Below are 12,593 nucleotides of genomic sequence, written 5' to 3' on the forward strand. Positions count from 1 at the left end.
ATCTAGAGAAATAAAACCATTAGCCTGAACATATATTATTCAGAAGATTCATTATATTGCTGTACAGGGTATGGGCTGGATAGTCCAACAATGGTTGTCTCCAGGCTAGAGAGCCTGAAACCTGGTAGGAACTCAGCACTCAGAGTCTGGTGTGGAGACCTGAGAGAGTCCCGGGAAAACCAAAGATCCTCAGCCCATATTGAAAGGGAGAAGCTGCATTCGGGAGCCAATGAAAGGTGGTAGCCTTAGCAGAAACAGCAGCAACATAGACACTCTGACCACCAAGAAGCAAAGATGAGCAGATCATAGCAGCCCTGTCTTTCTGTGAGACCTCTTTATATGTGATGATCAAACAGAAGATACTACCTATTCTGAAGGAGGACTCTTCCCAGTTACTTACTCATTCCAAGAAATACCCTCATGGATGCCTCCAGAGACAAAGCTCTTAGTTGATCCCAGATCCAATGAAGTTGAGCACCAACCTTCACAATTTGTATCTTAACATGTGAGATAGTTCTATGGGTGGGTTCAGAGCAGTAAAACATTTCTCAAGTGATACACTTAAGTTTTGTGTTTTATTGTATATGTTAAATACAGTAATATAAAACAAAGAAGAACCATGCAAAATAAATTTAATTCTTCTTGACTAATGTGACAGATATTTAGCCAAAAAGAATAATCCTGGCCCTCATGTGACTTTTAATCTGAATTATTCTTTCTGGCTGACATTTTACTATTACACAAACCACGATGCTGCCAAATCTCTACAACTTTGAATAATCTGGCTTTCTTGAACAAGCTGTGGGATGGGCTCATTGACCTTCAAAATCTCTCCAAACTTCACATTTTTGGGATTTTCTTTTTTTAAAAAGATGCCAATATTCATAATCTCTGAGTAGAAAGAAGCACCAGAGATCGTCTGGTTCTGTACCTGGACTAGGGGTTAATTTCACCAACCCAGAGTATGTACCAAAATGACCAGGTTTGTTTCCTAACCCCTGCAGGGTCAAAGATGCCTATTTAAAGTTAGAAGTAGATATAAAGCCAGGCCAATGGCCATGATGGATAATCATAACACCTGGCCATTAATTATTTAACGTTAAAAAATAGAACAAGGAGCCAAAACCTACATCACAAATTAGACCTGCTGAAATTCTCAATGAGAGAGACTCAGGTGGTTCTTGTGCTCTCAGGTTTGTAAAATAGCAAAGTCAAATCTGCAAGTGTTTATAGTGGTTGGAGCTTACAGTGTAAAGGACTCTATCATTCTTGGGTACCTTCACACAGTGATCTGCCCTGGCTCTGCTAAGTTGCTACTCTCATGGGAAATGAGAGAATTTTCACATTTGAGATGAAGGTAGCCAAGGCCACTCGCGAGCCACAGGAGGCTGGGTGTGGTTTTGGAGAGCCCTCATCATGAGCTATATCTTCCTCTCCTACCCTCATGAAGAAGCCTGGAGCTGAAGCAAGGATCAAGACAGTGTAGGGACAAGAACACAGTGAGGCTGTGGGTGAAGGGTTGCCCTGATAAAGTGGACAGAACACAAGAAAAGGTCACACAGGTTGCACAGGTGAAGTTTCCATTGCTCTCGGGATGCATAAATCTTCTCAGTACCGAGGGATGAAAATATAAACAAAGAACTCTAGCCTTAAAAATTCCACCTTAGTGCTCAGGGATTTTATTGGGGTTTCATCATTGATTGATTGATTGATTGATTGATTAAGTGGACAAGCAAAAGCTTTGGAGTATGCTTCAGAAACTGATATGCAGAAGCAAAAGGCACCTTCATCAGGATGCTGAAATATAAAGCCCTTCCTAAAACATGCATCCTGCACAATTGAGTATGGCACATAAATGTATAATTACAATGTGTCAGTTAAATTTCTAATAACATCTGAGATACAGAAACATATACCACGTGGAAAAAATGTTGAGAGAGAGAGAGTTATTTTTATAGTTAACAGGATAGAGTTTTTCCTCTTCTCTGGCCTCTAAGAAAGAAGGCTCCAGTGATAAGGAGCAGGAGGAATGGGTAGGGACATTTTCATATTCTGTATCATAAAGATATATGTATTCCGTATTGTAAAAACAATCAGCACATGCATGTTATTACTAGCTCAACACACACATCACTAGTGGTCGGTTTGTTCTGAGTTAACCTCTCTGGCCCACCTGTCCCAGAAGAGGAGTACAAGGCTGACATCCATACAAATCTCCAGTTCTAGGAGTGCCTGTGCCCAAACATCAACAGAAGGAGGGATGAGTTGCAAGGTATGATGAGGGGAAAGGACAGACACCAAAGCTCTCAAAATGTGGCTGACCACCTGGAGGGTCAGGGCAGATGTGCCACAAAGACCCAACTCTGCCATGACTGGCTGCCTTTGCCTCCCCCAACAAATGAAACCGGCCTGCTAAGATTAAATGAAGGATATGTTGTCATGATGTTTGCCTAGTATTTTCTCAGTCAGCAGGCTCATTAGTGCCTACAAATGACCATTAACAATGAGCGGTGGCATTTTGGTTGCATAAACTTCAGGGTAATAATTTCAAGTTTGTACAATGACTTGGCCATCGACTGTTTTTGTAAATCCAGTGGTTACGAGAGTTTGTGATGAGACCAAGGGTTTTCATCAGCTTTTTTTTTTTCACAATATGTTTCTTGATGAGAAGTGAAGATGGATAGGAGGTCCTGACAGTACACAAAGCATCTAGAATATTGACAGGTGATTACTTTGGCAGTAGACATAGGGAAAGAAAAGAAAGGGGGGAATGGAGAACAGACAAGAAAACTTCAAATCCTGCCTGTTTTATGGTTCAAATCCTGCACTGCTTCTCCTTCCATAAAGAAGAGTGTTTAGTTATAAACATTAGAAAAACAACTGCTGATTTAAAAGAAAAAAAAAACATGTTGGGAGAAAATTTTTTGGGAACCAGAGACCTGAAATCATGCTTAGATGATATATATTTGGGAAAGGTATTCAAAACTTCTCAAACCTCAGTTGACCCTGACAGACATGCCACCACCAGTAACATAAGGGGACACTCATTCTCATAACTGCCCTCTAGTCATTGCTTCATTTTTCAAAATCTGATGGAGCTGTTGTTTCCACTGCACATCCACAGAGTGGATCTGTGTGGTCCCTGATGCCCTGTGTCCCCAGCTTTCTCTTAAATTTGTGTTTACTTCTCTTACTTAAAGTCTTACATTTGACATCAGGCTGGAAGGATAATATAAACTTTATAGAATGAACCAAAGATTGTAGAGAAATGGGTGATGAACTAAAAACAAGATTTGGTTTGGTTTTGTTACTGTAAAAGAAGTTAATTTAACCAACTAGTAGGAGGGCAATCTTAACAATGTTGACTGGTGTTTACATGAAGCAAGTCACTGCACAATGATAAGTATTCTGTATCCTTCACAGGGTCAAAAGTTCAAAGATGGAAGTAAAAGGAACCCAAGAGCTGAAGGAACGATTGTCTGGTTTCCCAGGAGTCTTGTGTCCAACACTGAGGTAAAACAACACTGGCAGAGGAAGCACCAGAGACTCTAAAGAGAAAACAGGATACCATCTGGGCATCTAAAATAGAACATGTTTCACTATAGGGACTTGGATACAGAGGCAATGAAAAAAACAGAGACAAAGATTAATGATACAGCTTGGGCATCAGCAGGAACAGAAGAGCACATTTCTCCTGTGGATTAGGATGACAATGGGCAGGTATAGAATTACCAAATCCATTTAGTGGGTGTCACAGACACACTGTAGGCCATTCTACACCAGGACCAGCAAGATGGTGGTCCCGGGGATAAAAGGTCACTACCAAGCCTAGGGACCTGAGTTTGATTCCAAGAACCCACTGGGTGGAAGGAGAGAACTGACTCTTATGGGTGGTCCTCTGACCTCTCCATGTGCATTATCTCTGTGTGTGTCTGTCTCTCTCTGTCTCTCCCTCTCTCTGTCTCTTCCTCTCTCCCCTCTCTCTCACACACACATACACACATACTCACACACATGTGCATAAATAGTTATACAAATCAAATATCTATGAATAATAAATTATGAATAGATTTATTTTAAAGAAACCCTCTGGTATAGCTTTATCAGCTTACTAAAGAGCAAAGCAAATCTGCATACTAATGAGATAGATTTATGTTTATTTTTTATTACCTGCTACTACAGATAATTCAGAGCATCTTCACCATGCTCCACATTATACTTTTTTTTTAACCATAATACTGAGACTACCGTTTCACACAAATATGGAGCACAAAATGGTAGAAGTATGTTTAGGGCTTCTTGTGTGAAATTCTGTTTTAGTCTGATGCCAAAGTTCATCAGACAATTGCTTATGAAGCTCATGGCATTCATTCAAACATTAGTTGTTAAAACCAAATGTTCTAGCGTGATAAAAACCCAGATATGCTAATATGGTACTTCCATGATGAGGAATAACAGTAGGGAAATACTAAAAGTCTTTGATTCTTACAGTTTAGTCATTAGCACAGAAAACATAGTATGTACAGTCAAAAAATGCTGCAATTCATAACTTACAGGAGTCTGCGACATGAGCCGCAGTGTTTCCGGTGGAGTTCATGAGCACTGGATAAGAATGTAGTGCACCCACAAATGCGTACTGCACCACAATTGCAGGGGAGCTACAGAATGCAACTTGCGTGATGCAAATGCTTCGAGAAACACTTCAAACTTACTATGTTTGATTTTTAATTAAATCTTGTCTGTCCCATATTCAGAAAGCTTTTACTATTGCCAAATGTTTTGAGACCTGCCTCCCCATTCCGTTACACAACTCCATGTTGGTTCATTACCACAGTTTAAGAGACTGTGCTCTGAGAGAGCTGGGAACACTGAGATGGAGCAATTGCACAAATGACCATCAAACAGAAGCAGCCTGTGCTGGAAGCTTCATTTGAAAGCAGATGTTCTGAGTCACTGTGCTGTCCCATCCACTCTTCAATCAGTGCCTTCCATTAAGAAAGCCACCTGAGAGGAAGAGGCGGGCTGGTGTTGGAGGAAAAGAGCGCCAGGAAGGTCCTGGGTTTGACTCTGACTACACTGCTGCCAGACTGCTCTGTTATGCTGGTGGTTGGCTCCAAGCTGCATCGGACGCTGGGCGCGGAAGCCCCGGGGCATGGAGAACTCCAGTACCTGAGGCAGGTGGAGCACATTTTGTGCTGCGGCTTCAAGAAGGAGGACCGCATGGGCACTGGCACCCTGTAGGTGTTCGGCATGCAGGCACGATCCAGCCTGAGAGATGAATTTCCTCTGCTCACAACCAAAGAGTGTTCTGGAAGGGTGTTTTGGAGGAGTTGTTGTGGTTTATCAAGGGATCCACAAATGCTAAAGAATTGTCCTCCAAGGGAGTGAGAATCTGGGATGCTAATAGATCCCGAGACTTTCTGGACAGCTTGGGATTTTCTGCCCGACAGGAAGGGGACCTGGGCCCAGTTTATGGTTTCCAATGGAGGCATTTTGGAGCAGAGTACAAAGACATGGATTCAGATTACTCAGGACAAGGAGTAGACCAGCTGCAAAAAGTGATTGACACCATCAAAACCAACCCTGATGACAGAAGAATCATGTGTGCCTGGAACCCAAAAGATCTTCCCCTGATGGCACTGCCTGCCTCCTTGCCATGCCCTCTGTCAGTTCTATATGGTGAATGGGGAGCTATCTTGCCAGCTTTACCAGAGGTCAGGAGATATGGGTCTGGGTGTGCCCTTCAACATTGCCAGCTATGTTCTGCTCACCTACATGATTGCACATATCACAGGCCTGCAGACATTTTTAGCCAGGTGATTTTGTCCACAATTTGGGAGATGCACATATTTACCTGAATCATATAGAGCCGCTGAAAATTCAGCTACAGCGAGACCTTTCCCAAAGCTCAAAATCCTTCGAAAAGGTGAGACAATCGATGATTTCAAAGTTGAAGACTTTCAGATTGAAGGGTATAATCCACATCCAACGATTAAAATGGAGATAGCTGTTTAGAGAGCTTTCAGTGATGCTGTGAATATCGACGTTTTTTTTTAAATTAGGTATTTTCCTCATTTACATTTCCAATACTATCCCAAAAGTCCGCTATACCCTCCCACCCACTCCCCTACCCACCCACTCCCACTTATTGGCCCTGGCGTTCCCCTGTACTGGGGCATATAAAGTTTGCAAGTCCAATGGGCCTCTCTTTCCAGTGATGGCCGACTAGGCTATCTTTTGATACATATGCAGCTAGAGTCAAGAGCTCCGGGGTACTGGTTAGTTCATAATGTTGTTCCACCTATAGGGTTGCAGATCCCTTTAGCTCCTTGGGTACTTTCTCTAGCTCCTCCACTGGGGGCCCTGTGATCCATCCAATAGCTGACTGTGAGCATCCACTTCTGTGTACACCTCCAAGTGTAGCCATTGCAGTCGCTCATGGAGTAGCCTATGAAGTACTTCAGGTAGAAGCACTCGCAGTCCCTCAAGGCAGAACCCTTGAAGTCCTTCAAGGATGAGCCCTCACAGTCCCTCATGGAGGACTCTATGCAGTCCCTCAAGGAGGAGCCCTCACAGTTACTCAAGGGCCCCACACAGCCCATCAAGGAGAAGCCCTCATAGTCCCTCAATGTGGAACCCACAAAGTCCTTCAGGATGAACCCTCACAGTTCCTCATAATGGATCCCATGCAGTCCTTCAAGGAGGTGCCCTCACAGTCACTCAAGGACACCACACAGCCCATCAAGAAGTCCTCTCAGTCCTTCAAGAAGGAGCCCTCGAAGTCCTTCAAAGGATGAGCCCTCACAGTCCCTCATGGAGGACCCCATGCAGTAACTTGTTGTGAGCCAGCTCATGGCTCACATGTTCAGGGTACACCTGAGTGGCAGGCCAGGGCTGAAAGAGAGGGGAAATAGGTGGTCGAGAGAAAAATGGAGCTAAGTCAAGATTTCTGATCAAAGCTCATATGTTTAATGGCAAATGCGCTTATAAAGGGGGGTGGGGGGGTGGGGGAGGCCCATTCCCGTTAATTCATTCTAGGAGCCCAGCTGCAGATGACAATGTGCAGGATAGGGTGTAGTTCAGGAATAGCTCAGTGGCCTCCCAGCAGGCAGCAGTATCTTGAAGGGGAACAGTGGCAGTGGCTGAGCAATAGAGTGATCTAGGGAGGGAGGCTACAACCTAGGTAGTCTCCTTAGTGGCAGAAAGGTCAATGTCTGGCTCAGCCTGCTTCAGGCTGGGGGAGGTTACAATTTCCTCTCTGTTATTAATATTAAAAAAGCTGGACTGAGGCATAAAATTTATGCTCTATAGTTCTGCCTGATTTCTTTGTGTCTAGTGAAGAAACCTGTCTCAGTGGGATTCCCTAACTTTTCTCATTGTAAACCCACCTATTCGCTAGGCCATGGTGAATACCCTTGTCTGGGTAAGACTGGCTACTGTCCCAAGTAAACACTCTGCAGACTAGCCCTGAGCTATTCTATCTCATTCTTTGTAATGCCTAATTAGTTTCATTGTCTCTTCCAAGCTCCTCGGCTTCAAGCATTTTCTAGGACGTTGAAACACTGGCGAAGGCTTAGCTATGTCAGAATTCAATCTTAAAAGGCACTTATAATAAGATAATACTAAAAGAGAGCACATGGATCCATACACCAGACTAATGTGGGGATAGGGTATGAGTATATGGGTTATGAGAACGCCAAAGTTCCAGGAGGTGAGTTTCCTTGGAGTGCTCCCAGGTGCCTCTGCCTGCCAAGCAAACTTCACTGGGGTGTGTGTAGCATTCTCCCCCTTTCTTTTTATATTCAGGAGTGCTCTAAAGATGAGTGGAAACACAACGATTTACTAGTAGAATAGTGCCAATAATAATAGCAAGTTGAATATATATATATATATATATATATATATATATATATATATATATAACCCAATCCAGGGGATTCAATGCACTTAAGTTTGTTTTGTTTTGTTTTGTTTTGTTTTGTTTTGTTTTGTTTTGTTTTGTTTTGTTTTAATCTCTGGCCAATTCATCAGTGCTTCAAGTGTCCAAGTGACTTTTGCTAATATCTGAAACTTCTGCCTTTCTAGCCTTAATATATGTTATGTCCTGCCCTATTGTTAAGACTATTACTTCTAAGACATTAACCTTTGCCTCCAAAAAAAAAAAAAGAAAGAAAGAAAGAAAGAAAGAAAGAAAGAAAGAAAGAAAGAAAGAAAGAAAGACAGCCACCTGAATGCTGGGTGTGATGACGCACGCCTTTGATCCCAGCACTTGGGAGGCAGAGACAGGCGGATTTCTGAGTTCGAGGCCAGCCTGGTCTACAAAGTGAGTTCCAGGACAGCCAGGGCTATGCAGAGAAACCCTGTCTCGAAAAAACCAAAAAGAAAAAAAAAAAAAAAAGGAAAAAAAGAAAGCCACCTGAAAACCAATTGGCAAGAAAACCTGAGACATAGGATTCCCTGTAGTACTGATGACATGAACTTTTCAAAGGGACCAGGAGATACAAGAGCCCACACCATGAAGTATGTTGAGTTTGACCCTCTGGTTCGCAAACGTCTTTAAAACCAGTTCTGGAGGCTGGGAAGGCTGTGAAAAAGTCGGAGGTACTCAGCCTTTCCCAGTCCTCGAGGCTAGAAAATGAATCACCAATTCATGTTCAGTGCCTGCTGATTATTTTATAGCCTAGGGTTGAATCTGAAGTGGATGCTGTTTCAACCTTGTGGTGACCACACTGGGCTCTAAATATGATGTGGTAGGATGTCAGAGCGGCACCCCAGTGTGCCCTGTCAGGACTTGCAAGTCCTGAGGACCTACAAATAAGAAGTGCACCCTGTCTGATATCTTCCCAAGCCTAGGCTAAGATTTGTATCTTTCTATTTGACTTGCAAAAAATACAACTAGCATAGGACATATGTGTATTGGGCTCATTTTCACAAATTCTTTTAGCCATCCCTATGTAGGATCAATGGAGGGTTTAGAGGCTTGACTCTGAAAGAGCCAGAGTTCAAAGGATCGTTCAGAAGCTGGAAGATGGGAGATGGTACTCATAAACAATGAACAGGACAGTCTGTTGAACATGCCAGTTTGGCAAAGTCAGAAAAAAGTTATTTCTTTTTGGCAAATTCTTTGATAACCTCACACGAAACTTCCTTCCTTCCTTCCTTCCTTCCTTCCTTCCTTCCTTCCTTCCTTCCTTCCTTCCTTCCTTCCTTCTGGAGCAAGAACCCCCAGGATTACTGTGGCAATAGTGAAATATGAACCACCCAGCTTGCTGAAGGAAAAGGAACCTTTTATTGGAGGGTGGCATATGCCAGATGTTGTCTTGGAACTTAAAATACACTGTGTCAGCAAGTCATGGCACCCCTAAATAAGGTGGAGCCTAGTACCCCAACTTATAGTAGAGGAAGACAGAGTTAAAACAGGGAAACTTCAGAAAGATGCACTCTTTGCTATTGAATAAAGAATGAGATCTGAGAGGCAACAGTATCCAAGCCTTTCCCAGAAGAAAATATGTGTTAAGTTTTCTCCAGGAGGAAGGGGAGAAGGCCAAAGGAGGAATTCTTGGTATCTAGTGATCCAAATCACAAGTATCAGAGTCCCTTACAGTTGAGTCAGGACTGAATCAATAGGCATACATAAAGATTATAAGGCAAGAAACCAGAGTCTATCTACCATTGTTTTTCCCAAATTCTATGAGTACTATCTTTGGATTATCAGTGACTTCCCTAGTCCCAAACAATGGAAAGGCTGAGACAAACAATGCATCATCTTTATGTGAAAGCTACACACTTAGCCAGATCCCCAGCCTCCTCTAGTGACTGGCTCTCCTTCCCACTCAATTCTCCAGCACAGGATACCTCTCCTGCCTGTTCTCCTATCCTGATTCCCACTTGAATTCACCCTCTAGCAAAGTAGACACCAGCTCTGGACTAGGCCCTTTACCCGCTAACAGGGAGTCTTAGGGTCTCAATTTCCAGAGTTGACCAGGAATGCCACCTGCTGGTAAACTTTTCAGAACACACGGCCATAAATTCTATAAAAGAAAAGGTTTATTACTGAAGGATGGAGCCGTGCCCTCCTAGCTAGGCCTGTCGCTGAAGACTCAAATCTGTCTGCGGATGGTCCCTGGCATCAGCTGACTTAGTGACTCTTTGGGCCCCTCTCCGTTTAGAAAGTTCCATCTCTGCTTTCTGATCTCAAGTTAAACTATTATCTTAGAAACACATGAGGAAGGGATAAAGGCAGTTGGAACAGGTCTTGCTAACTGGGTCACTGGAGAGGTGGGGTTCTTATCTGTTGCCCCTTTCCTCTTTCCAGCCTAGAACCTAGGCCCTTTTAAAGGACATTCTTTTTCCTGTCTGTCACTGAACAAACTGGGCTCCTCGCTAACCTTTGGTCCTCAGGACTTTCTCTTTATCCCTGATGGTATGTTGTATCCCCCCTAAGCTTTTCTCTCTCCCTGCCTGAGTTTTTTTTTTTCTCTTCCCCCAACTTCCAAACAAAAACACTCCTGTAAGTCAGTAATTAGACTGCTAAACAGGAAGAAGTTAGGGGTCATTGCAGAACCATTTCTAAGTGAGCCATCTGTGCTAAATACCTCAGTACATTATTTTAACTCACCTGTAAGTGAGGCTTTGTAAGGTGTTATGCTTAACCTGTCTTCCAGATGAAGAACTCAGGCTAAATCATCAAGTTTTTACAAGCAGAAAGTAGCAGAACCATGTACAAATAGAAAGGGTGACCAATTCAACCTGCAGACTAAACTTCTAAGACCAGAGAGGGGCTGCATTTAGTGAAGACGTTTTGTTTCCATTTTCCTATATGGGTGGTACTTCTATTAGTCAGACTAATCTGGGTGCTGCTACGTTTACAAACCTTTACCAAAGCATGGGAGGTTTAGAACGAGGTTTATTTTTGACTCCTGGTATATTGTGTTGTTGATGAGTTTGACTTCACTATCGCCACTTACAACTCAGACTGACAGAGCTACCATCCTCTGGGATGTTGCTCGTGGCCAACAGGTAATAGCACTAGAAGCTTCTGCCTGAATTGTTGACTGCTGTCAACAAATCTGCTCATATTTATTAGTCAAAGCAAGCAGCATGCCCACACTTTGTGAGCTGTGGGGGGTATATGGAATTACCAGGCTACTAATGTGCTATTTATCATAAGGACCCTGGATAAGTAAGAAGTCTAGAAATACAGATGAATAACTCTAGTGATTGCTTAGTTCCAAGTTCATGAGGTTGCCTTGTGAGTCCTCTCACTCCTCTAACTCTACCATATGCTCTTGTTTGTTTGCTTTGAGAACAAATCCTACTAATTTATGGCAATGGTTCCTTAAGAGCTACTAAAGAGACTTTGCTTCAAGTATAAACTACACAGGCAACATTTTATACCATACTAATAAAATCAATATTCAACTAAGAAGTGGGAAATGAAGACTCCATGACATAATATATGCAGATACTCATAGCATAGTTCCTGGATACAAAACAAGCACTCAATAATTGTTAGCTTCCTTAAACATTTCAGACTCCAATTAATCTTTATATGAAAAACACATCCATCGCCGCAACTGCCAAAGACCATTGAATTCCAGAAGCCTTTCTGGCTGTAATACTCATCCCTAGACACATGACATACTGTACAACTACGATGAAAAAATTAATAATAAATGGGCTGGAGAGATGGCTCCGTTGGCAGAGAGCTTGCCATGCAGACCCAAGGACCTCAGACTGAATCCTTGTAGCCCACATAGAAAAACCAGGTGTGGTGATATTCAACTCTTGTATCCCATCTGGGAAGGCAGATAGAGCAGAGCCCAGGACCCCACTGGCCAGTCAGCCTCATCTACCTGGAGAGTTATAAGTCAGGGATGGACACTGTTTCACAGAACAAGGTATATAGCAACTGAGGAGAGACACCCAAGATTGTCCTCTGACTTCTGAATGCACTCATATACACAATGAACTTTGTCAGAGTTGTTCTACCCATGAGAAGAAGATGTGAGAAGTGACTTCTCGGGTATGACAGTTCTTTTCACACAAGCTCTTTCCCATTTATTAGACATTTTTGGATAATTTGTATATACCTAGTTGTCACCATCACCCTTCTCATACAGTTGTATGTTTGTTCAGAATCCTGGAGGTTGTTTTTTTGGGAAGTAAAAAAAACAAAACCACATGGGCATGCTGGGGTTTTCCTATTAACTTCTAGAAAGATAGAAACAGCTATTCAGTGGCAAAATAAAGAAAGCCCCACACGACAGTGAGCCTGACTAATCAGACTGTAGATCTTGGAGGAAACCCATGGTATGAGAGCAATTCCCTTTGAGAATCTGGAAAACAAACAAGGGCTGTGCCAGTAATATAATTCTGCTCACCCTTTCTCTGATTCAAACTAGGATAGAAAGGAATGCCAGTCTATTAGTCTATGAGGGGAAAAGCAGGGATATTGTTTATTCTTCTCACCCACAATGGAGACACTTTCATAATTGGAGATTCTCCCTGGCTTTACTCTACCTTACTTTACCCCAGATATGACTACCTTCAACTGAACCTTTTCTTCTTTGTTTTCCACTATGAAGAAATGC

General features: G+C 42.7%; 1 pseudogene across 1 annotated transcript; it reads left to right on the forward strand.

The window, feature by feature from the left end:
• The first annotated feature begins 4,921 nt into the window (after positions 1-4,921).
• On the forward strand, positions 4,922-6,268 carry Tyms-ps (thymidylate synthase, pseudogene; annotated as a pseudogene). Its single transcript, NR_000040.2, has one exon. The product of NR_000040.2 is annotated as a thymidylate synthase, pseudogene (transcript).
• Positions 6,269-12,593: the final 6,325 nt, after the last annotated feature.

The sequence above is a fragment of the Mus musculus genome, chromosome 10 (genome assembly GCF_000001635.26).
Source record: "Mus musculus strain C57BL/6J chromosome 10, GRCm38.p6 C57BL/6J".
Taxonomy (NCBI): domain Eukaryota; kingdom Metazoa; phylum Chordata; class Mammalia; order Rodentia; family Muridae; genus Mus; species Mus musculus.